We start from the raw sequence: 23568 nt of genomic DNA, 5'->3' as shown, positions 1-23568 counted from the left end.
CAGATGTCCGGCGAGGTATAAGGCAGCATGGGACCAATAATTCAGAAAAGCAGAAAAACGATTTCATTCCCTTGGCCCGTTTAATGCTTTATTTCTTCCCTCATTCAGCAACCTCTGGAGTCCACAGTTCAAGGGAGGAGATGGGGAGCAGGCCCCACAGCTCCTCTGTGAGGACCGCCATGCTCCACAGCCAGTGCCAGGGCTCGGAGGAGGCCGGCTTAAATGGCCGGCCTCCTCTGAGAGTGGGAAGAGAGTCAGAAACAGAGAGGGCAGACTGAGCCTTGAACGACAGAGAGCATACATAAAATAAGTCAGACGGAGAAAGACAAATGCCACGTGATTTCACTCACATGTGGGAATCTAAAGAACAAAATAGAGTCAGATGCATAGACACCAAGAACAAACTGATGGTCGCCAGATGGCGGGGCCGGGGGGGAGCTGGAGGAGAAAGGTGAAGGGACTAGGAAGTGCGAGCTGGTGGCTACAAAACAGTCAGGGGGTGTGAAGCACAGCATGGGAACTAGAGTCAGCGCATCGTCACCACTGGTGCCAGGCGGTGGTGCCCGACCGTGGTGTCATGGTGGCGCCAAGTGAGCGCTTGACCTATCGGGAGACCACTCAGTAAGGAATGTGATTGTCTAACTGCTATGCTCTACACCTGAAACGAATGATAACTAACAAGATGATATTGAATGTAAACTGTATTTGAAAAAATAAATTTAGTTCCTTGGTGCCACCCCAGACTGACTGAGTCAGAATGGCTATGGTAAGAACCCAGGAATGGATTTTTAGCAAGTTCCCAGGAGCTTCGAAATCAAGGCTGGGTTTGGGAACTGCTTCCGTTTCCTAGGGCTGCCATGACCCGTCGTGCAAACCTGTGACTCAAAACAAGAGAAATGTATCCTCTCACAGCTCTGGAGGCCAGCAGCCCACAGTCACCGGCTGGCAGGGCCGTGCTCTGTTGGAAGGCTCTGGGCGCCGATCCTTCCTTGCCCCTTCCAGCTTCTGCTGGACCCAGCAGCTCCCTGGCTTATGGCTGCATAACACCAACCTCTGCCCCCACATTCACACGGCCTGCTCCTCCTCACACGTCCTCCTCTGTGTGTCTCTGACACGGACGCTTGTCTTTGGATTTAGGGCCTACCCCACAATCCAGAATGGACTCATCTCAAGATCCTTAATTAACTTACATCTGGAAAAATCGTTTTTACAAATAAGGTTACATTCACAGCTCTGGGGGTGTGAACATATCTTTCGGGGTGGGGAGGCACCATTCAAGCCACTACAGATGCCATGGCGACCCCTCTCATCTGGATGAATGGGAGAGGGGGCAGGATGCAGAAGTCCAGGCTAAGCTCCCTGACAGTGGCAGGAAGAGGAGGAAGAAAAGAGGAAGAGAGAGCCATTTTAGGAACTGCTCGGATCTGCAGCTGCGCTTTTCGCTCTTGGACCACCTACAGGACCCCCCCAGGTCACCAGGTGTCCAGGCCACAAGGCCACCTGGATGTACCTTACATAATGGAAAAAAAATCACCACAATCACAAATTCATAGAATGCTAGACCCGGTTACCCTCAAATTATGTGTGAGAGCTTTGAAGGGCTTGAAAGGCTTTTAGTTAATTCACTTTCTAAACTAAATTAATTTGATATGAAGCTAGGATTTCATCCTCAAGATACTGTGGACACTTTCTCCTTACTACCCTGGTAGCTTCCAGTCCAGATAAGAAGTCACCGTGGCACCATGGGATTGGTTGTTTCTGTCTTTTGAAATGTTCCCAGAGCAGGCGATGTTCTCTGTCACGAATGTTAAAGGAGGTCCACCCACCACCTCCCTTCCCACCACCCACTAGGGTCCCCAAATCCTGACTGAGTGGTTCACCCCTCATTTTTCCACTGAAATACACGTACCCACCACCACCGAAGTCCTACATTATAATTAAGTCAGTTCCCAGACACGCAAAGGTCTTCTCTCCTCTCACAAAGGAATTTCCCTTCTTGGCAACAAGGTTTGCAGGGCCAGAAGGTCAGTGGGTGGTGGGCAGGGTGGAAGCAGGTGCTACGTTGGCGTTAAAGTCACAGGCAGGGAACAACAGCTTTCAGAACCAGATTTCATCATACATCCCTACAGTGTAACGTCAAAGGCGCCCCCAGTCCCCACTCCCTAAGACGGTCCCGAGGCACCTCCTAGCCAGCAACCCACAAAGACCAAGCCCTGTGCAAGCCTGTCCCTGTGCTTCACCCCAGCACCTGTCACAGTGCTCCCCAGACACCAACACGCACGAGTCAGCGGGGGATCGCGTGAGGTGCACTTCCTGGCCCAGGGGGTCGTGCACGTGCGGTCCATCTTCACTTACATCAGCTTGGAGATGGCTGAGGTACACAACCAAATTTCAGGTCTAAGCGGACCTTACCTGCTGGTGAAACCATAATATGCCGGTGACGAGAATGGCGATGACAACGAAAGCTAATATTTACTGAGCACTTTCCACATGACAGGCCATGTGTTAAGTGCTTTACAGATATTGACTCAGCACCCAGAAAGCTGAGGAAAATGGGAGTGGTTAAGAGAGGTTTAGAAAACTGGAAAGGCATTATAAATTCCAGGATGTGCAGATGGTCAGTCAAGCGTCAACAGAGAGCGAGGACAATTTTCCCACTGTCCTAGTCCAGGACTAGTTGGGGAGTTGCTAAGTGCTTGATGTTTCAGGAAGCATCCTGGGGCCAAGCAGGTTAACACCACAGACCAGGTATACCAAGATACGCCTGCTGTCCTTCAGTGGCATTCCTTGGTCTGGCGCCACCAGGTGAGCCTCTGCAGGCTTGGCTCCCTCCAGCTGCCTTGGAAGTGGCCTGCCAGGATTAGGAGGGCTTCCTTTGGCAGGTTCTTCTGTCCCACCCCAAGATGCACACATTGAGCCCTGGGCAGCTGAGTCAAGACCATGTCTGATGCCTTTCCGGATGTCCCCCACATGTCCTTGCATATTCATGCTGTGTTCTGCTGTTGACTCTACTGACTGGTCACTCTGCCTGTATGAGCTGGACATGGTTTATAGCCAAATTGGCTTCTTTGATTGCTGTGACATGGAGAAGGCTCAACGGCCGTGACTTCTCCTTGGGCTGGGTCTCACAGAGCTTCAAGCCCAACACTCAGCAGGAAAGACTGGGCAGGCTGCCACTGGGAAAAGCCAGGCTGGTGGGCTGAGTCAGATGGCAGGGCTCTGTAACTGTCCACTGCAGACATGTTTCATTCAGCCCCACATTAGTTTTTTACAATTTCATGCCCTCCGCTTTGTCTAACCACTCTTTCTTCTCATACCCAGTGGTGATGCTCTGGCCTTGCTCTGGCCCTGCCGATGTTGAACGTTCATATCACCTTTTTGCCCCTGTTATGTACCTGAATTTTAGGCCCTAATTTATAAGTATAAATCACTTGTGCATTTTGTTCTGCCTATTAACATTTCAGTATCTATACAATGATTCACTGTCCCCCTAAAATGTAAATTGTGAGATATCAGTATTCAAGCTTTCAAAACTACCAAAGTATCCCTTCTTTTTTTTTTTTTTTTAACATGGCTCACTTTCCTCATTGTCTTTATTTATTTATTCATTTTTTAGACGGAGGGGAAGGGAGGAAGAAAGAGAGGGAGAGAAATATCAATGTGTGGTTGCCTCTTGAGCGCCTCCTAATGGAGACTTGGCCCACAACCCAGGCATGTGCCCTGACTGGGAATCAAACCTGCGACCTTTTGGTTTGTGGGCCAGCTCTCAACCTACTGAGCCACATCAACCAGGGCTGAAGTACCCCATCTTAATGAAGGATAGGTGGTGAGACACCTTAACATGGAATATACCTGGGCCATATAATATTTCAGGATCTCTCCAGCTTGTTCATTCCCATGTGGAACATTTCTTTAATATATGAGTCCCAGGGGGCAGAGGGGCATACATCAAACTCTTCACTTTGTTTTAAAAGTCACTTTAATTACAGGGTCAGCTCAAGCTTCTGAAAGGAGGGATATTCAACTTCTAAACAGCACTCCGAAAAATCAGATCCATACTCACAAGGTCGCCCAACTGTCCTTTTTAAAAGAAGATCCGACCTTCATCACTAGCAGGTGTGCACAGACCTTTTTTGGTAGCTGCTTGCGGGGTCAGGGTATGCTGTGCTGACACCACCCTCCATCAACATGACGCACAACAACAACTCCAAAACTAGATCGCAGAAGTGGGGCACGGACTACCTGGCAGGGCTTCAAACAACGGGGTCAACACCACCCAGCACATCCACCAGGATCGCCAGTGTCCTCGGGGACTCTCCAGATTAGGACAATGGTGGTCAACCCAAGGACATAAAATCTGCTGTAGAGACGTAGGACAGAGGAGTGTGGGCACATGGGGCACACAGCTTTGCCCTTTGGTCTAGAAAGCAGTCTACACATCTCCCGCACTGGTGGGGGCCTCCTGGAGAAGGGCGGCGATGCTCTGGTCCTGCTCTGCCCCGCCTCCTCCCCACCAAAAACAGACAGGCCACATTTGCAGTGGCTTCCTCTCTGGCTCCAGACACAAAATGTACGAAGATAATTTTTGTGTGCCTGGGCTCTCCTGCATCTGAGTCCACATACATGCTTTCCCTGTACACACACTTCCTTCTCTCATTCCTCCTCCCACGTTTTCCACCATTTCTCTAACCACCCCCGCCATTTCTCCAGTTTGGAGCCACTGCTGGCTGTACTGCAGTCTCTGCAGGGAGGCCAGACGTGGCCGCGCAGGCCTCTGAGGCAGCACAGGAATGTGAAACAGTCGCTTCCTCCCGGGGCGCAGGAGAGGCCGGTGACCGGCAGAGCTGTCGAGCAGCCCGGGTAGGCCTGGCACACAACTAGAAGAGCAACAACTCTTCTACCATGGAAACGCTATCAAAGCTCCAGCTGCCCACACAAATGGATGCACAATGGTTTAGACAAAAGAAAAGTGAGGAAAATTGTTGGGCAGGGAGAGGGAAGAATACCAAAGGGACAAAGTTCCAGTTAGCTTTTGCCAACTTCACCCCAAAACAAATTTAACTAAAACCAAATGAAGGTTTCTGGCCCTAGTCAGGGATCCAAACCATCCCCCTGTTCACCTTTCACCTGTGTTAGAATGACATTATCTGGGGGGAAGGGGGACCAGGGAACAATGACACAATAAGTCACCTAGAGTTAAACAAGTAAAATTCCCAAAGCAAACCCAAACCCACTGCTGATAAAAACGCACAACAGGCTGTTTAGAAAAATTATGCTTTAAATACACTGGTCTAAAAAAATCCAAAGAACAGGCTGTTCTGTAGAACTGTTCCAGTTTCTGCTTGTGCTTTCATTTTAGAAAACAAGCACTCAGATGCCACGGTGGGAGGGGCCGCACACAGGGACTCAGACACACAGAAAATGGCCACCGGTTCCAGAAACCTGAACACAACAAACAGGGCACTCGGGGGACCCTCTGCGAGCACACGCCACTTACCTTTCCCAAGGGTAATTATCTAGAGACAGAGATAACCTTTTTTCCCCGACCAGTGACATAAATCATGGCCTCCAACGTGTTTGCTGAACGCCACGAGGACTGACACCCGACTTTTATTACCCTCCCTGCTCAGGGAACCTCACGGGGGGCAAATGAGTATTTTTTAAAGTTAGGTAGCTGCTGGGCTTGGAGGTAAGACTCCCATTTAAGCTTCATAAAAGAAAAAAAAAAGATCTAAAAAGTGTTTCCTAAAATAGAGAGAAGCGCAAATCATCTTATCAGAAACTCTACTTATTATTAAGTAGAAAAGAAAGTCTTAAAATAGATCATTCAGATGTGGCAGAAAGCTCTTGACTGTTTTTTAAACGGTCGAAATCAAAAACAATTATTAGGGCCCTGGCTGCTGTGGCTCAGTGGATTAAGCACCAGCCGGTGCACTGAAATGTCACCGGTTAGATTCCCAGATAGAGCACATGCCTGGGTTGCAGGCCAGGTCCCCAGTTGGGGGCGCTCGAGAGGCAACCGATGGATGTTTCTCTTGCACATCGATGCTCTGCTCCCTTTCTTTCTCCTTCCTTCCCCTCTCTTTCTCTCTCCTTCCCCTCTCTTTCCCCTCTCTCTAAAAGTAAATACATAAAATCTGTAAAAACACCATATTACAAATATTAAATATACAACAAACAGGGTAAGAAACTCACTTTGTAGTATATTCATTTAGGGGAAAAAATGTTCTCCAGGGTAATTTACATGGGGGTGCTTCTGTGCAAAGTCAACCTACAGAGAGCAGTGGCTCAAGAAACTCTAGAATTGCTCGACCTTGACAGGAAATTTCTTAAAAATCTATTTAACACAGCACTTGGGGCAGGCCAGTTCTCTCACGTGGGAGCAAAACCCCAGTTGGGGCCTCATTTTACTGCCACAGCATCGCTTTTCCCACCTATCCTAGTACCTTCCTCAAAGCGGTCCTCCCTGCCTCGTTAAAGCAAAGGTGGAACTTGTGTGGGTCCCAGCCCAGGGCAGAACACAGCAGAGTGTGGTTCTGCAGCAGGCAGCCAGGCAGCAGGTCTGACGTCGGCTACTGTGAGGCCGCCTCCACCGGTGAGCATCAGAGAGGCACTGAGACCTTGAGAAGAAGCCTTGCTCTTTGAGTTCGTGTCAGGGACAACAAGGCCAGTACAAACTGGTATAAGCAGGGACAGACCAGAATGCTGAGTAGGTTTTTCAAGAGGAAATCCTCACTTTGGGCTAGGAGTGAATCAAGGTTCTATTTATTAGAGCTAATCAAAAACCTCCACGCTTCACGTGAGAATGCAAACAGGTTTTGAACGCGAGTCTCTCATGCCTTGCGAGGTAATGCATTCAGCTCTGTTTTCACTGAATCGGTGGTCTTATTATCTAATTGTAATCAACTCTACAAATAACCAGAAGTTGTTCTAACACATGAACAGGAAGAAGAACACAAACAAAACGGCGCCTAGAAAAACGAGTCGACTCACAAAGCAGGAAGTGGCAGCCCATCTCCACCTAGCCCTGCGCGGTCTGCCTCCGCGGGGCGCTGACATAACCCCAGGTCACCCCTCTAGAACCTCCACTGGACTGCTCATGGAAATGCACTCTGGGATGAACGCATTCCAAGTGTTAGCCAGTAACACAGCTTGTGCAATCTTGGTCTTCTTCCTCATTCTCCCTGAGAATATGTTTAATTTCTTTCAAAAGTCAATTATTGTATAGCTTAGTAATTTTCATTTAAATAAGAGAGAAAAAATGCTTTAACAAGATAGGAAACAGCCTTCTGCCTCTCCCACTTCAGAAAGACATTTTCTTGACTACCTTAAATGACAAGAATCCAAGTGCTTCAGGGGACAGAGGTCTGCACCTTGGTGTCCCCTGTGTGTCTGCCAGAAGCCCAGCGAGCATTATGGCTCACTGTCACCCACAGAACTGTTCAGCCCCTTTAAGCTTTGCTTGCAGATTGCCACCTCCTGCTCTCCTGACGACCTGCCCCGAGACAGGACCTGCCTGTTTCTGCAGAGAACGTGCTGAACTGGGCACAGGACACTGGGTTCTGTTCCCAGTGTGGCACTGACTATGTGACCTTGAGCAAGTCCATTCCCTTTTGGAATGTGAAGAGGCTGGGCTAGCCCATGCCTCAGATTCTTTCTAGCTGCCAAGATGTGGAAACCATGACTCCCTACCTTCCATTTTGTCTCCTTTTTGATCGACTCCCAGCTAGTCTCGATTTTTCTGTAAGAATGTTCATTTTCTCCAAAGTGGACAATCTCTCCCACCCTTAAATTCAGACACTGTTCCTGTAGGTGTATGGGGCAAAGGCTGAACCCAAAGTCTGGCTAGTACGAGTGCATGCATGAGGACAGTTGGGGGATTCTGGAAATCGGGGCCCCTGGAAGACCTTGGACATGGAGGTTTTCTGCTTTAACGCAGCACTTCTGCTTTTCTCCCGGGGAGGAAAGAAACTACTGCTGGGAGGAACCTTAGCCACCACTGAGCCAAACCTCTGGTTACAGGTGAGTAAACCAAGCCAGCAGTCACTGGACTTTCTTTCCCAAGGTTGCACAGTAGCGGGGCAAGGGAATAAGTCCCAGATCTCCCTCTGCTCTGGGACGTCTTTTTACCTCCCTCTGCAGGGCTCTGGCTCTTTCTCTTGCCCACTGGGCCTCAGAGGGTAATCAACAAACCCTGAGCACTTCTGGGAAAACCCTCAAAAACTTTTATTTTATTTAAAGATTTTTATCTATTTACAGAGAGGGAAGAAAGGGAGGAAAAAGAGGGAGAGAAACATCGATGTGTGAGAGGTACATTGATTGGGTGTCTCTCACACGCCCCTAACCGGGGACCTGGCCCACAACCCAGGCATGTGCCCTGACTGGGAATCAAACTGATATCCTTTTGGTTTGCAGGCTAGTGCTCAATCCACTGAGCCACACCACCCAGGACAGGAACTCTTTTCAACTTTCAGCTGGCATGGCCACTCTGGGAACATCTAGCTGGGTAGAGGGACAGTGATAGCTCTGGCAAGACACAAACTGATTGATCTTCTCAGTGCAGAAATTCATTGGTATTTGAGAAAAGCTGTGGCAGCACCTAGGTGGTAGATAAGGGCAGGTAAGGGAGACAGGGAGGCCCCATGAGGGCAGGGTTCTGCTCTATTACCTGGCACAGAGCTGATGTTTACTGAACAAATTCAAGTCTGCACATTACCTCCGCCCACTTGCTTCTTGTCAAAAATTCTGAGGTTACAATAACACCAGAGACAAGGGTCTTGAAGTCTCTGGGCTAAAATCAGGAACAGTGATCTACAGCATACTCTCACTATGTGGCTGGGGAAACAACCCAGGCATGGAGAGAAGAGGCAGGACTTTGGAATCAGGTAAGACCCAGGGTGTGAAAATCTCATCTCTACAACATTGGCCACAGTACCGAGCCTCTCTGCCTCAATTCCCCCACACCAGCTTATTTTGAGCTTCTAATAAGATGGCTGAGCTAATGCACAGAAGGTGCAGAACTGACTGTCTGTCTTACCCTCCCGGGAGCTATGGGTATAGACAGAGAAACCCCATTTCTAGGCAAAGCTCCAGGCCACTGGCATCTTCCTCCAAGAGAAGCAAACCGTCAATGAATCATCTGATTTTTGAATTATGTAGAAAGAACATAAAACCCAACTCAATATATACAAGTGAATATGCTTTATAGCCTCCCTATGTAGCTGCAACACCAAACGTGTCTCAATTCTTTTTTGTGAACAAGCAGAGAGCTAAGAATAGGAGGGGAAAAAAGGATTAATAACTTTCTCTTCTATAAAATGAGGTTGGGATAGATGAACAATGTGAACTATCCTCAAAATTACATGATTCCAAGATTCAGGGAGTGAGAGAAATGCAATATAATGGCAGACGTTTATCATCCAGAAGACACAGAGTCAGGTAGATAAATGCATTAAAACGTTTTAATGGCATGGCTGTACAATGTCGCTGCCATTAAAGGGACTACTGATAATAACATTTACAGTTACAACGGTTTTTGCAAGCTCTGAGCACAGGGAGAGGGTCTCAGCACTTGTTCCACAGGAAAAGAAGCTGAGCTGGGGGCTGTGCGTTGCCCAGTACTGCTGTGGATATGCAGCAAAGGTGGGTGCGGAGACACCACCATTCCTCTGTTACCTGGGATTCACTTGTTTGTATCTTATTACAACTATCGTCCATAAACATTAGTGATACAAATATGAAACTGTTGAGCACAGACATGTCTCTTATAGAAACTGGCCTTGAAATCAGCATATCAAGCCACAAGTTTATCTCTTCCTAGCAGTTGACGTGTGTTGGTCTTCATCACAGCAGGGATAGTTCAAAATGAAGAGTCCCAAGGGCCCCACCTTAAATCTGCTGGATTAGAACCCTGCGCCAGGTTGATTCTTATCCTTGTTAAACTGCAAGTCACTTGAACTATCACAGGATAGATTAGCTATAGCGGGATTTAGGCTCTTTCTATGATAAAACGAACACATTAAAATGAGTCATAAAGGTAAGGCTTTGTGTATAGTTGCACATCACGTAGAAATTTACATACCTGCACATGACTGTCGGGGAAGGGAATAAACATTTGTTAATTGCCTACTATGGTATGGACCCTGAACGAATTATATATTACTCAATCTTCAAAATGATCCTATTTGAGTTATGGATGGAAAAAGTTAGGCTTAGACTGAGAGTGACTTTACTGAAGTCACAAGCCTGGAAAAGGGCCCAGCGCGGTTGTGAAACTAGATTTATCTGACCCCAGTCTTCTCATTCCATTGTACAAAGCTCATGTGCCTATGAAAACACACACGTGCGTCATGAGACAGCCGTACGGTAGAAAGGCAGATGAATTAAATTGCTTTTAGAAACCTTTTGCATCAACGGAAATGTAGTTTTTAAAGAACTTACAGTGTTGGCGAATGCCGAAGCAGCACGAAGGGGATGAGTACTAACAAAACTATATTTAACAGCCTGAATTTTAGTCATCAGAAGTGTGTTTTGAGGCTAAGGTCAGATTTAACGGTGATTCTTGATTTGCACAAGCTACACATTTTTGCAAATGAAATGTCTTAACATTCATTCTACAAGTCCTATTACCTTACAAAGGAAAGCACCACCAACCATGCATGTGATCGATCCACCACTGGTCAATCCAGTGCCCATCCTGGGCCTCCCCCCAACCCCTCCAGCATATGACACTCCAGTTTCCCTCCATAGGAGAACCCCCTTCTGCTGGCTCCTGGAGTCCTGTTCTCTTGTGGTTCCTTCCTTGCTCTTTTGCCAAAATTCTTTCTAGATCCTCCCTAGGTCCTTCTTTCTTTTCTCATAAGGCCCCATGCCGCCCTATACTCTCTTTGAGGAAAATCTCTTCTCCCCTCTCTTGACTTATTTATATCCCAATGACTTCAAAAGCAGCCCGGCTGTCCTCGGGAGCACAAGGCCCCTGTCTGTCTGGGGGATATCATCCTTCAACACTCCAGACTTAGCGCCTCTAGCAGGTAGCCCCTCACCTCCTCCCGGCTTCTTTCCTGGGTGCCACTGCTCTGGAAATCTGTGTTGGCGTTAGCTGTTCCTTTTCTACTGAGATGTCAGATTTTGTTGGTTCTTCCCTTTGCACCTGTTCTGTTAGCATTTCACTGTTATCACCCATTTCAGTCCTCCCTGCCACCATTTTCCTTGGTGGCCTGGAGAAGCCTCCTACCTGGTCTCCCTGTCTCTGGTTTCTGCTCTGCCTTTCCCCCCATCTCCCCATGAGCATACTCCTAACCTGCAGCCAAGATATCCCATGTCCAAATACCTTCAGTGTCTCCTACTGGGTCATACATTCACATTTCCCAGCCTGACATTCAAGACCAGTATTATTCAGCAAAAAAATGTTCTCCAGTACTAACTCAACTGGACTCACTACCTGTTTCTGATTATGCTCCATGCTTTCCTGTTCTGCTACTTCTTGCATCTCAAATGCCTTCTCCTCAACTCTTTGATGGAAACTCCACATCCTTCAGGGCCTGCCTTAAATGCTTTTCCCCCCAAAAGGAGTCCATCGGCTCCTAGAGGAAAAGGGAAACTCTTTTTCTTCAAATTACCAAAATCTTTTTTTGGCATTTACCACAGCTACTTTTGCATATTTTATTTCCTCACCTACAAAACAGGGCCAGAGAGGGAAGAAACCAGATCGTTTCCTGCTGAATTCTCCGTTCTCTTGAGCACAGGGCCGCACTCATAGTAGTTACTCAATAAATACTTGCTGTGTAACATTTATAGGACTCCTCTAAAAGTCTGCAAAGCCCATTTACATTCAACATCTCATCTGTTCTCTTGGAGTTTAAGTTTATTATAAGTAGCATTCGAGAGTCACAACCTATTTCTATTGCTAAATGCAATTATCGGCACTATCTCTAACTTTGTACCTTTAAATTAAGGTATCTCTTAAGTTACTTTACTTTGAATGCTCATAGTACTATGTGGCCTCCAAAGCTAAAAAAAAAAAAAAAAAGAGCATTTTGAGTCAAAGAAAGCCCACTCGCCAAACTGGTTTTTCCCTCTGCCTACAGGTTAAGTGTGCAAATAAAAGGCCTCTAAAAGCAGATGACAGTGATGACAAAAGCAAAACTTAAAAGAGAAGAAATTCCTTTCTGAAGATTTTAATATTAAAAAAAATTTCCCATATATCCCGTTGGAATCCTATTTATGGGTCAGTCTCCAACACCCCTGGAGCTGGTATTCTAGCATGTTAACAACGGATAATCTGTAACTGCTGCATGACGGCGATCCCTTGCTAAGAGACTGAGTATGACTAATATCATGATGGTAAAAATGTGGTGCTATGTTTGGGCTTGAATACCCAAGTGCCTTGTAAGAGCTTGATAAACATTTGTTGAATGAAGAAATAAACAGATGAATTCAGAGAAGGCCTCCCTATTGTGTGTAAATGGAAAGTAGGAGTTTTCACAGATGGATGGAAGACTATGTTAAATTGGGAAAAAAAGGGGTAAAGTGCACTGAGGGGCAAGAACTGTGATATGTCAACTCTTCCTGTGACAGATCCCACTGTGGCTGCCGGAGAAGCGGGTGAAGGGGGCGGGGTGAGTGTCAGGCACTGCCCATCTGACTATGTCTCTTTGGAGTTTAGGTTGCAAGCTGCTCCAGAGCAAGCAGTTTTCCTTGCGCTTTCTGGTCCTAGCAATGTGCTTTGCATTTAGAAGAATGTACACCATAAATGTAATATGAGATGCCTTTTCACATTTCGATACTTCGTATCTATTCTTCCTTACCTTGTTGAGGTGTTGTGAGGAATAAATAAAAATACAACCCTTAATCCTATAACACAGTGCCTTATACACACACACACACACACACAAACTAGAAAAATGGTCGTTGTTATCATCATCATCTGGGGCTTTGTACATGCCTCAAAGGTAGCATTTAGTGGACTGGCTTGTCAGTACTTGTATGCACACATTCCAAGTGTCCTGGGGGTGGGCTCTTTATGCTTCTATCCTCGGTGCCTAGCCCTGCTGTGCTTATCCCACAGCAGGCCCCAAGGCTGGCTGCATGACTAAGCAATTGAGATACAGGTTGCAGGCCAGCCTCCATCCCAGCCCACTGGGTCACCCTGAAGAGTCATTTAAACTCTCTGGGCCTTAGCGATGTCTGTTGGTCTTTCTAGTCCAGAGAAGCTAGCGATCTATAAAGAGACTTATAGAAGCTCCCACACCAGTCACTGGCAAAACTGAAATGGGAAACCAGTTGTGCTGGAGCCGTTCGCTTAGTTCACCCTTCATCACAGGGCCTCACATGCCATGTCTCCCTAATAACAGTTTGTTTAAATATCACTGTCACCTTGTCATCTCCACACCAGGTGGATCGCTGGCACAAATCACATGCCCCTTGGGAGTCCTTTAGTTCCTTAGAAAAAACCATTTCCTCTTTCATGTAGACTAAGGAGACACGCAAATTCGGTTACCTCAGGTACAACGGACCAGCCTTAACAAAGTTAGTTTCTCGTGCTTTGGAAGAAATCACTTGGAAATCCTTGGTTCTGAGTCCTCCATCTCCTCCACATCAGGATCTAAAAAGAAAAAGAAAAAAAAAAGCACAGTGTTTCACGACTAGCTGCCAGGATTTGATGTTTCAGCAACAGTATTTACAATTAGCATGTGTTTTGAACACCTACTATAAGTCAAGCGCTGAGCAAAGTCATTGGCGTGTGACTTCATATGGTCTTCATAATACCCCTCAAAAACAGGGGACATTCCCGCACTTTACAGCTACACAAAAAAGAGACTCTGAGAGGTCACGGAATTTCTCAAGGTTATACAACTAGGTTCTGTTAGATCTGGGACCTAAACCCAGGTTCAATAGGTTCCAAAGCCTGAATTATTAACCTGTAAGTCAGGGTTTTATAAACTTTCTGACAGTGACCCATCGTGTTCAAATATTATATAAGCAAACCCCCATTCTCAAAACATCAAAACAGTGTTTACTCTTACTGTGTACAATGCATTCTCATATTTTCTATTCTATTCGATTCTTTCCTATATTCTATTATACATTCTATATCTTTTTAAAAAGTACCACTAAACTGATATCACAATCCTCTAATGGGTCCCTACTCCATTGGAAAAACACTACACGTACATAGAGCACCTCACTAGAAGATTCTCTGAAACCACGCACTAAATTCTCCTATGCTTTTCAACCATGAGAACCTGACCGAGTAGTTGAGCTTCCTAATTAGGATAAAAGTCTTTAACCATTAAAATATGTATAAGGCATCATAACGCATATCATCTATAACGAATCCTTACAAACAATATTCAGTTAGGGCCAAAGAATGGAATTAGTCACTTACCTATAGCAGAGCAGGAGTTACAAAGTGGAGTCGCGGATGATCTAAAAACCTAAGGTGATTATTCTATACCCTGCAAAGAAGTTGCTAACAGCGGGCGGTTGTGTTGGACCAACTGAGCAGTCCTAACTACACTGCAGAAGTAGAAGGCTGGGATTGCAACCCCCTGGGGGCAGGGCCCTGCCTTTACATTTTCCATTCAATTCCAGGGTCTTGGTGATGAACCTGGGAAATCATCAGGTTTCCGTAGGGGCAGGACTGGGGTCCGAGTCGCAGTCCGGGGGTGGGGAGGTGCGACTGTCAGGGTAATGCCTAAGCCTGGTGGACTTGAGCCCAGAACGTCCCCTGGGTGCGCCTTTCTCCCCGGCCCCCAGCCCTCCAGCACAGCTGCGCAGTTGCGCTACTAACTGCGGCGCAACCTGCCCCGACTCCGCAGTTGGGCCCCCTCCCCCTCCGGCGTAGGCCCCGGAGCCCGGGCACCTGCGGCCGCTCGGTTCCTGCGGCAGCTCGGCTCTCCGGCACTGGCGGAGCTCACAGTCCTGCGCCAGGGCTTCCCAGCCAGGTTTCGATACTCCCCCCCGGGGAGCCACGGGGGCAGGCTGGCCGCGCCAGGAACCCCGCGCCCGCGGGCCCCGCCTCGCCTCGCCCACCCAGCCGCGCACACAGACCCTGCGACGGGCACTTACAGGGTTCGACTCCGGAGCCGCGAGCGCGCTTCCCCGGGGGTCCATGGCGCTTCCGGACCCGCCAGGCCCGCCGCTGCGCCGCACAGCACCGCCCAGAAAATGGACGCCGGCGGCTGGGCTCTGCCAGCCCGGCCCGCCCCCGGCGCGGGGCACTGGACGCGGCCCGTCCCGGAGGAGGTCTGCCCGACCCTCTGCCCCGCGGGCCGGTGCTCGGGAGGACTCCCGGCGCCGAGGACGAGGCCCCGGGAGAGCAGCGGCGGGACCCGGGGACACCCACGACGGCCCCGCGAGGCCCCAGACCTCACCAAGGGGACAGCGGCCTCCGCCTCCACCTTCTCCGGGGGAAACACAATTTTAAACTGGCGGAAGGACTATTCGGTTAGGGGTCTACGGCCCCACCGCCTAGTCACTATCAGAACAAGGCCTGGGCCGGCCGAAGGGTTCCTGGGGCGCGGACCCAGATTCCAGATAACCCCCAAGTCCTGCGCATTTGACAGAGGCAGGTTCCGAAGACAGTCAAGCGCAGTTTTAATTTAATCGAATTCTCAGGAATAGGGGTGTCACCTGCGCTTTCCCATGGCTGTCCTGAGGACCTAGATTGATTTTCCGCACGTGGTATAAAAGATATTTCACGCAACAAACCCAGTTTTCCATAAATGAAGGCTACTGACTGCCTCCTAGGGTCTTTCTTCCAAGATCAGGGGCTGCTTATTGAAAAATATTTAGTGAGGCCTGCCACAAACTCGCTGTGGAGCTTGCTAACAGCCTAGTGCCCTAATGTACCGGTTTTGTTTGCTTGTTCTTAAAAACCCATCGACGTGTCCTGTGTTTTGGTAGTCTGCGTCTTATTTTAATTTTTCCTTTAGAATAGATTCGGGTGACCACTTAGGATGGAAAGTCTGTTCTGTGCTGACTTCCGTCCTGTTTTCAGCTTCGAGTACCGTGTTTGCAATTCTGCATCCCAATTCCTGACCATGTTTTAAGAAAATGATCATTTTTGATGAATAAAGCAGATTTCAATATTAAATTCAAAACCAGTAGAACTTTTTTTATTTTAAATAATCAAGGGAAAATTATTACCCTTAAGCCAAATGAAAGGAACGTGAAATTTGAAAATAAAGGCAGGGTTTTGAAGGCTGGCAGTTAGGGCAACGTGGACGCTAGCAGCTCCCGACCTCCTCAAAGCCAAGTACCCTTTGTTGTCTCTCCCTAGGCCACATGTTTAGAAAGATCTATTACACTGAATTGCATTTATTAACTAATGATTCATCCTCCCACTTAAAAAATGACCCTGCAGTGTTTTTGTATATGCAATTGCCAATCAGAGCTTTTACAAACCCATTGTTCATCATGCGTTCCAACCTAAAGAAACTTGTGGTCTGATTGCAAGTTTATGGGTTTTCGTTGAGGCTTTTGGAAACTGAAAATCATTCCAACCTCCAACAAAATGGAGGCACCCGAATTAGGAACCTCGGGCATTGCTCTCTGTGTTTCCCTGAGACTGGAAGGTGGCAGTGGTCGAGCAAAGTAAGTTGGCCTATGCATTCTGTCTGCCTGGGTTAAAAGCCTGCTTTGTCACTTACAAGGTCATTCACTATGTAAGTTTAGACAAATTACTAAACTTCGCTGAGTCTTGGCTTCCTCATCTGTAAAATGGGGCTAATTTTAGTATTACACTTACCTCACAGGGCTTTTTGATGATTAAATGGGATAATATACATGAAGCATCTACAGTGATGCCCGGCACATAGTAAGTGCTCTGTAAGTGTGAGTGGTTGTTGCTGTTAGTGCTGGAAGTCAAATACTCAGAGCTCTAAGTTCCTACAGTCCAGGCGGTAAGAATCATAGCTTCTGTGTGTAAAGCAACCTTTATACCCTCGAAATTTTCCATGGGTAAGCTGCCAGGGTCACATGGTGAGTGACATAAAGGGATTTAAACTCGGGTCTGACTCCACAGTCCAGTTTCTGTGCTGCTAACATGTTCCAAGGTGGTACCTTGATCAGAAGCTGTCAACAGCTTGTTAAGGGCAAAATCTGCTCTGGCTTTCCTAAGAGGCTTAGCAAATGAATGGCTCCTTACATCCACTTGGGAATTCACAAACAGTGGTATTTCTTTCTCATTAGAGCTAAATGCTTCTCCAGAAGCAAGTAGATTTCCCCAAATTGTTATTAATAACTAAAATATCATGGCAACAGTTTTAAACACGACAGCCTAAAACTTACATAATCAGCCTGTCCTTCAAAATTTTCCACCCTTCCTCATAACCAGGCACAGATTCTCTCTCTTAATCATTCTTCTGACTATGGGGAACTATCTGGAAATTTCCAGAAACGCCCCAAATTGTCATAATTTTATTCTTTTCTGGAAAGGTTTATTCTTTTAAAAACTAAATGTGATTTCTTTTTCTAAAGCTTTATAATACTTTTTATTTTAATACGTTTGCTAATCACAAAAATCAACAACAAAAACCTATGACTTCCAAGATTCTCTCCTCGCTCCTTAAATTTCTAACAATTCTTGAACATCTCCACAGCACGGCTCCTGATCCTTTTCAGGAGATTTTCCTTGTTTTCTAGCTCATTTAAAAAAAAAATCCCCATGATTTCTGTTACGCTACACTGCCTGCTTAGGACTATTGGCCGATTTATTTCCCCCCTTCTGTTTCTTTTTTAAGGTTCAATATTATCATAACATATAAACAGATGGAAGTGCTGTCTCTACCAAACCCATCTGTGTCCTTTGTTTCCCACCATGGGACAGGAATCCATAGCTTGCTCTACCCCCCACACTTGCAGCACTCGTGAGCTCGATTTATCGTGCTGATTTTCCTCTTTCCCTCATCCTGGACACTCACCAGATTCCATCACTTGGCCTTCCCTGACGTAGTTGCTTATCTCTCTCCCTTCAAGCATTTTAAGAAAATGCTTGTCCAAATCATTTTCTCTAATCTCTACCGCATTCCTGAAAGGCCTCTTGTGATGCTGTGTTGAGAAGTCTACCAAAGCCCAGGAAGAGGCTGTGTTTAGAATAGGGGTATCGACTTCCAATGCCCACAGGAGCCGGGCAGGAAGTGATGTGAACTGGAGCCAACAGGATAATCAGTGTCCCACCTCTGTGGGGAGTGGCGGTGGTCAGCACCCAGCCCTAGACCAGTTGTCGCCAGGTGGAAATGCCAGATCTGCTGAATTTTCCAATGAAGCCCAAACCAGAAATTTTATATAAAATATATGAAATGTTGACTACTTAAAAGAGAAAGAAAGAAAGAAAGCTGAATCTGATCGAATGTCTAGTTGTAACTACAATTTACACAGAGAAACATGTAAAATAGCACCAAGGAAGGCAACTGTCAAATTTCAGATTGTGGGAAACTGTGGTCAAACAAACTGTTTCTTCAACAATTTTTTACAGCAATAGCAAGGATAAAAAAAAGAGAGGGAGGGAAATCTAAAGATAAATTTAAGAAAATATTAATTGCACTATGTGGACCTTATTTCTAATTGTGCTTTGAACAATTTTTTTTTTAATGACCTAATTGACCCTGGCTGGTGTGGCTCAGTGGACTGAGTGATGGCCTGCAAATTGAAGGGTCACTGGTTAGAGTCCCAGCAAGGGCACGTGCGTGTCTGGGTTTCGGGCCAGGTTCCCAGTTAGGGGCATGTGAGAGGCAAACAATCAATGTATCTCTCACACATTGATGTTTCTCTCCCTGTTTTTCTCTCTTCCTCGCTCTCTAAAGATAAATAAAAAAATTAAATAAAAAAAAAAATGACTTAACTGAGCCCTGGCTGGCGTAGCTCAGTGAATTGAGTGCAGGCTGTGAACCAAAGTGTCGCAGGTTCGATTCCCAGTCAGGGTACATGCCTGGGTTGCAGGCCATAACCCCCAGCAACCACACATTGATGTTTCTCTCTCTCTCTCTATCTCCCTCCCTTCCCTCTCTGGAAATAAATAAATAAAATCTTTAAAAAATAATGAATTAACTGGACAAATTGGAATGCTGACTGTGATATTTGATGTTATTAACAATTGTTGTTTTTGTTGGTGTGATAATGACAATGTGGTTATTTTTGTTTCTTAGTAATTCACATTTTTAAAACTTTTTTATTTAGAAATATTTCAAAGTTATAGAAAAGTTGCAAAAATAGTACCAAAAAAACCCCTATATGCACTCTACCCATATCTACCTATCATTTTTCCTGGACCCCTTGTGAGTGGCAGGTGTTGTTCTCTCTACCCCTGGAGCACAGGCGGCAAACACGAGGCCCGAGGCCCGTGGCCGAATCCCACCCTCCACCTGGTTTCATCCGGCCTAGCACCTTGCTTCTACCTGGCGGCAGCACCGAGCTCTCGCTTAACTGTTCGGGAGTAGCTACATTTACACAGTCCTAAAATTACAGTCGGCCCTTTGAAGGCAACCTCGAAGCTGATGTGGCCCCCGATGAAAATGAGTTTGACACCCCTGCCCTAGATACCTTGGCATTTATTTCCAAGGAAAAAGGGCTTTCGCTTGGTATCGTTATCTTTCAAAGAATGAGACCAAAATATTTAGAGATAAAATTATATGATCTGGGATTTGCTTTAAAACAACACTGGAGAGGATTAAGGAAACCAGACTGGCTGGCAGGTGAGAATTGTCAAAGCCGTGTCTCGGCTGCGGGGCTCATTACGCTAGTCTTTCCATCTGTGTAACGTTTTCACAATACAGTTTTAAAAGGTTATGTAAATGAAAGATTTTAAAATGATATAACATGCTTATGCTATAATATTAAGTGACTAAAAAGAAAACACAAAATTGTCTACAAAATATTATCTGGACTATTAAAAAAATCATAAGGCATAGATAAAGACGGAAAGAATACGTGCCAAAATGTTAGCATTCCAACTTACTTCACATAGTTATATTTTACTTACATACATAGATGAGAAAAGTTAATACAATTAAAAACGTTATCGATAGGAAACAAAAACATTGGTAACTGATTCAAGTAAAACCATTGTTAAAAGTCAGACAAAATATATGTGTGGACTGGCCTGGCCTGTGGGCCCCCAGTTTGCAGATTCTGACTTAAAAGATGTGCCCACAACCTCTGGTCCGTGGCCGCATTTGGCCTGCCACGTGCTTTTGTATAACCTACAAGCTGGGAGTGGTTCTTAACATTTTTAAATGCTTGGGAAAAAATCAGAAGGTGAATAACAATATTTAATGACATGAAAATTACATGAAACTCAAATTTCAGTGTCCATAAATAAAGTCTGACGGGGACCCAGCCGCAGTCACTCCTGTATCTGTGGCAGTACATATATTATTATTATACTTAATATGATGTATTGCTATATTTTTAATTTCACCAATAAAAAGTTTGCGGAAATTTTTCTCTGCTGTTATATAAATACCCACAACATATCTTCTATAAAATATTTACCTTTTCTAGAAAAAGTTTCCAAATGCCTAAGCTTAGAACTGGACTTTCTCTTAACCTAAAAGCACTGGCAGAAAGAGCTCTTGACTAGGGGACAAGCACGGCCACTTAACTATCCGAGTGACCTGGAGAGTTGCGACTTCCCTGGACCACAGTTCTTCCAGGGACAGAATGAAGTGGGCCTAAGGTGCACACAGCCACTGAACTCTGTGGTTCACGTTCCCGTAAGGGCTAAGCAAGAAGTACAAGGGTGGTGACAACACTAAGTGCTGGGGTGCCAGTCAGGCCTGGGTCTCCTGGAGACCCAGAATTCAAACAATCAAAATATCCACTGGAACTGGCTTACCAGGCACTCAGACGAGTGGCTGGATAGGCTGGCGAAGAGCAAGGAATGACTGGCTTTGGGTGCTGTAAAAGCAGAACGGCATGCCTGCAGTAGGCAACAGGACTATGGGGTGGCAGGCAGAGCTTCCACAGTCTGCAGCTTAACACAGGTATTTCAGTTCTATCTCCAGCCTGAGCTTTGTGGAAGACCAAAAGCAATAGGTCACAGGACGTGTTATAGTGCTGCTCATTTAATTGAAAGGTTAATTCAGATCTAGTACATCGATAGGGGATGGGGCCCTCTGGCATCCTCAACATGTAAAATGGGGGCCTTGGGATGGAGACTTGGTAAGACTCTGGGATAAATCACCTTGAATGATGTCAGTCTGTAGGTTGTTCAGAAAGCCCACGTGGGACGGTTAAGCAGCGAGGCCAACACTATGACTGAAGCCAGACCGGACAGCAGCATGCCCAATCCCTGAGCAGCGGGCCTGCAGCGGGCCTGCAACTGGCCTCGCAGGGGGGTTCTCCCCAAGTCTTTCGCTTTCCAGCTGAAACGCCTCCCAGTTCTTTCTCCCTTGGACCCTGCAGCCCCAGCTTCAGGGCGCAGCACGGCAGCATCTCCTTTTGTTCGCCCACATGCCTGCCTCCTGACTGCTCCCTTTGTTCCCTCTTTCTTATTTTTGGCACCCCTCTGCCCTCTCAGTCTGCAGTCACCCCCGTCTCCCCACTGTGCCTCTCAGATGACCGACCACCCGTTCTATTCCACATCGTCTCCCCGATGTCCTGCAATTTCTAGAGGATCTTTCCAGGATATGGCCCCTTTCTTTTGCTACTAAAGGTTCTCCTCATCCCTTCCACAGCTCAAGAAACAAGAGGAAGGGGAAAAAATGACAAGGGCACTGCCCTTCTGGGATTTAACCACATTCTCAGCTGGTGGCTTTTGTTTTCTCCTCTCACTGGCTTGTAAGGCCCTGGGGGCACGGACTCCATGTCGCGCTCAGCTCCGCGCGGGGAAGATGGGCAGGACTGTTAGGCCTTAATTAGAGCAAGGCCTCAGACAGTGTAGAAGATTTTAGCAGCAAACGAAAAGGAATTTCAAAATATCCATTTGGCAGCAAATGGGCAGGGGTGGGTGTAGGTGGGGTAAGGAAGAGAGAGATTTATTTTATTATGTAAAGAAAATCATGAAAGCTCTCACTTTTTTCATGAACATAGAAAGACTATTTACACTGACATTTTTAAAACAAAACAAAATGAGGAAACAAAACCCCCTGCAGGCCAAATACCGTGAGGGTAGACACAAGTGCTAGTCTTGAACCCTGAGCAGGAATAGCTGCAGAAGCAAGGAAGCTATTAAGGGAAAAGATGGAGGATGAGTTACAAGATCAAAAGAGCAATTTTTGTGGTCATAGAGACATTCAGGCCATGGAGAGCCATGCTGGGATCACCTAACAAAAACAAGTGTTTTGGCAACTGGTCTTTGATTTACCTGCTGCCCACAAAGCCTGCAGCAGAATAGCCAGCAGGGAGACCACTGATTGTCAGCCAGGGAGAGGAAAGAAAAGAAAGGAAGGAAAGAAGGAAGGAAGGAAGGAAGGAAAGAGAGAGAGAAAGAAAGAAAAAGAAAGAAAGAAAGAAAGAAAGAAAGAAAGAAAGAAAGAAAGAAAGAAAGAAAGAAAGAACAGAAGCATCTTGCCTGCATCACAAATTCAAATTTTTGCATTCAGGGGCTTCTCAACTTAACATCTGCTCCTGAATGAGAAAGAGTGGCAGCCATTATCCAGGTCACCTGGCAATGCAAGCAGACCAGCTTGGAGCAGGGCAGCCAGAGACATACGGTGGCTTATTAGGAGCCAAGACATCTTCAGAAGGTAATGAGGATGACACACAGTGTCCCAGGGAAGAGACATCCTTGCTGTTGGCTGAGATGCTCCAAACTGAAGTCTAGCCTTCAGGGAACAGTATAAAAGGCCGCTAAGAGAACAGCACACCATTCTTTCTTTCTGGAACAAAGAGTACACACAATTGTGTGTGTCCGTACAATGTTCTAGACTTGTGTAGGAACCTGGACCAGAGTTTCATAAGGGAGTCTCATGTCATGTTCCATTCAGCCTGGGTTATAGCAGGGTTTGTCACACAGTAGGTGCCCAAAAAATGCTGGAAGAAGTGAAATGAATTGTTGATGGCCCCTCTCCTACTAATGGGTAATACTCTTCTACAAAGGACTAGAACAGTCTTAATGCAGTGGAACATTGCATGGCTAGTCAAAACCAAAGTATAAAAGCCAGCCAGGTCACCTCTAACTTGTGATAAGCAAAGTTCACTAAATTATGAATCAATTTGAGAAGATGCTTCTGAAACATTCAGAGGACCATATAGTTTCTAACTTGTATGTATAGCAAAACTATCCCTTTTTTCTTGGACCTTCATCAGCCAACAGACTAACCTATAAGGCATGAAAGAGTTCTAGTTCTTAAGGAGAATTTTCTCAGTATTATTCATTCCAATAGATACATACCACTCCAAGTAGTCAGGTCTTTAGAAATCCACCAGCCATCAAAGAGGCCTGCAGAGCTGAAGGGTGGGGGGCACTGGGGGACAATGATAATTTATGAACAAGATGGGACAGACCTTTCCACCTTTTGCCTTTGAAAAAAAATGAAAGGAAATGGCTAGCTCAGTGTTTGGCCCTGAGTTTAAACTCTGGAATTCTTATGAAAAATAAAGCAAAAAGCTTCCCAGAATTTATTT

The 23568-nt window shown here is 46.2% G+C and overlaps 1 protein-coding gene across 17 annotated transcripts in view; it reads right to left on the bottom strand.

The window, feature by feature from the left end:
• The window catches only part of ZBTB38 (zinc finger and BTB domain containing 38), a 76329-nt gene that overhangs the window by 29758 nt on the left and 23003 nt on the right, over positions 1–23568 (bottom strand). For 5 of the 17 annotated variants that reach the window (XR_004904245.1, XR_004904241.1, XM_036030732.1 and 2 more), the window contains one exon: positions 13499–13603. The gene's annotated coding sequence lies outside the window, so the exon portion shown is untranslated. Of the gene's footprint in view, positions 1–904; positions 3029–6099; positions 6117–10901; positions 10912–11417; positions 11583–13498; positions 13604–14386; positions 14797–15069; positions 15208–23568 lie in introns of those variants that run through there. The other 12 variants (XR_004904250.1, XR_004904252.1, XR_004904248.1 and 9 more) reach the window with 12 other exon arrangements.

The sequence above is a fragment of the Phyllostomus discolor genome, chromosome 7, assembly GCF_004126475.2.
Source record: "Phyllostomus discolor isolate MPI-MPIP mPhyDis1 chromosome 7, mPhyDis1.pri.v3, whole genome shotgun sequence".
NCBI classification, from domain to species: domain Eukaryota; kingdom Metazoa; phylum Chordata; class Mammalia; order Chiroptera; family Phyllostomidae; genus Phyllostomus; species Phyllostomus discolor.
This window is presented reverse-complemented; position numbering and strand designations above follow the sequence as displayed.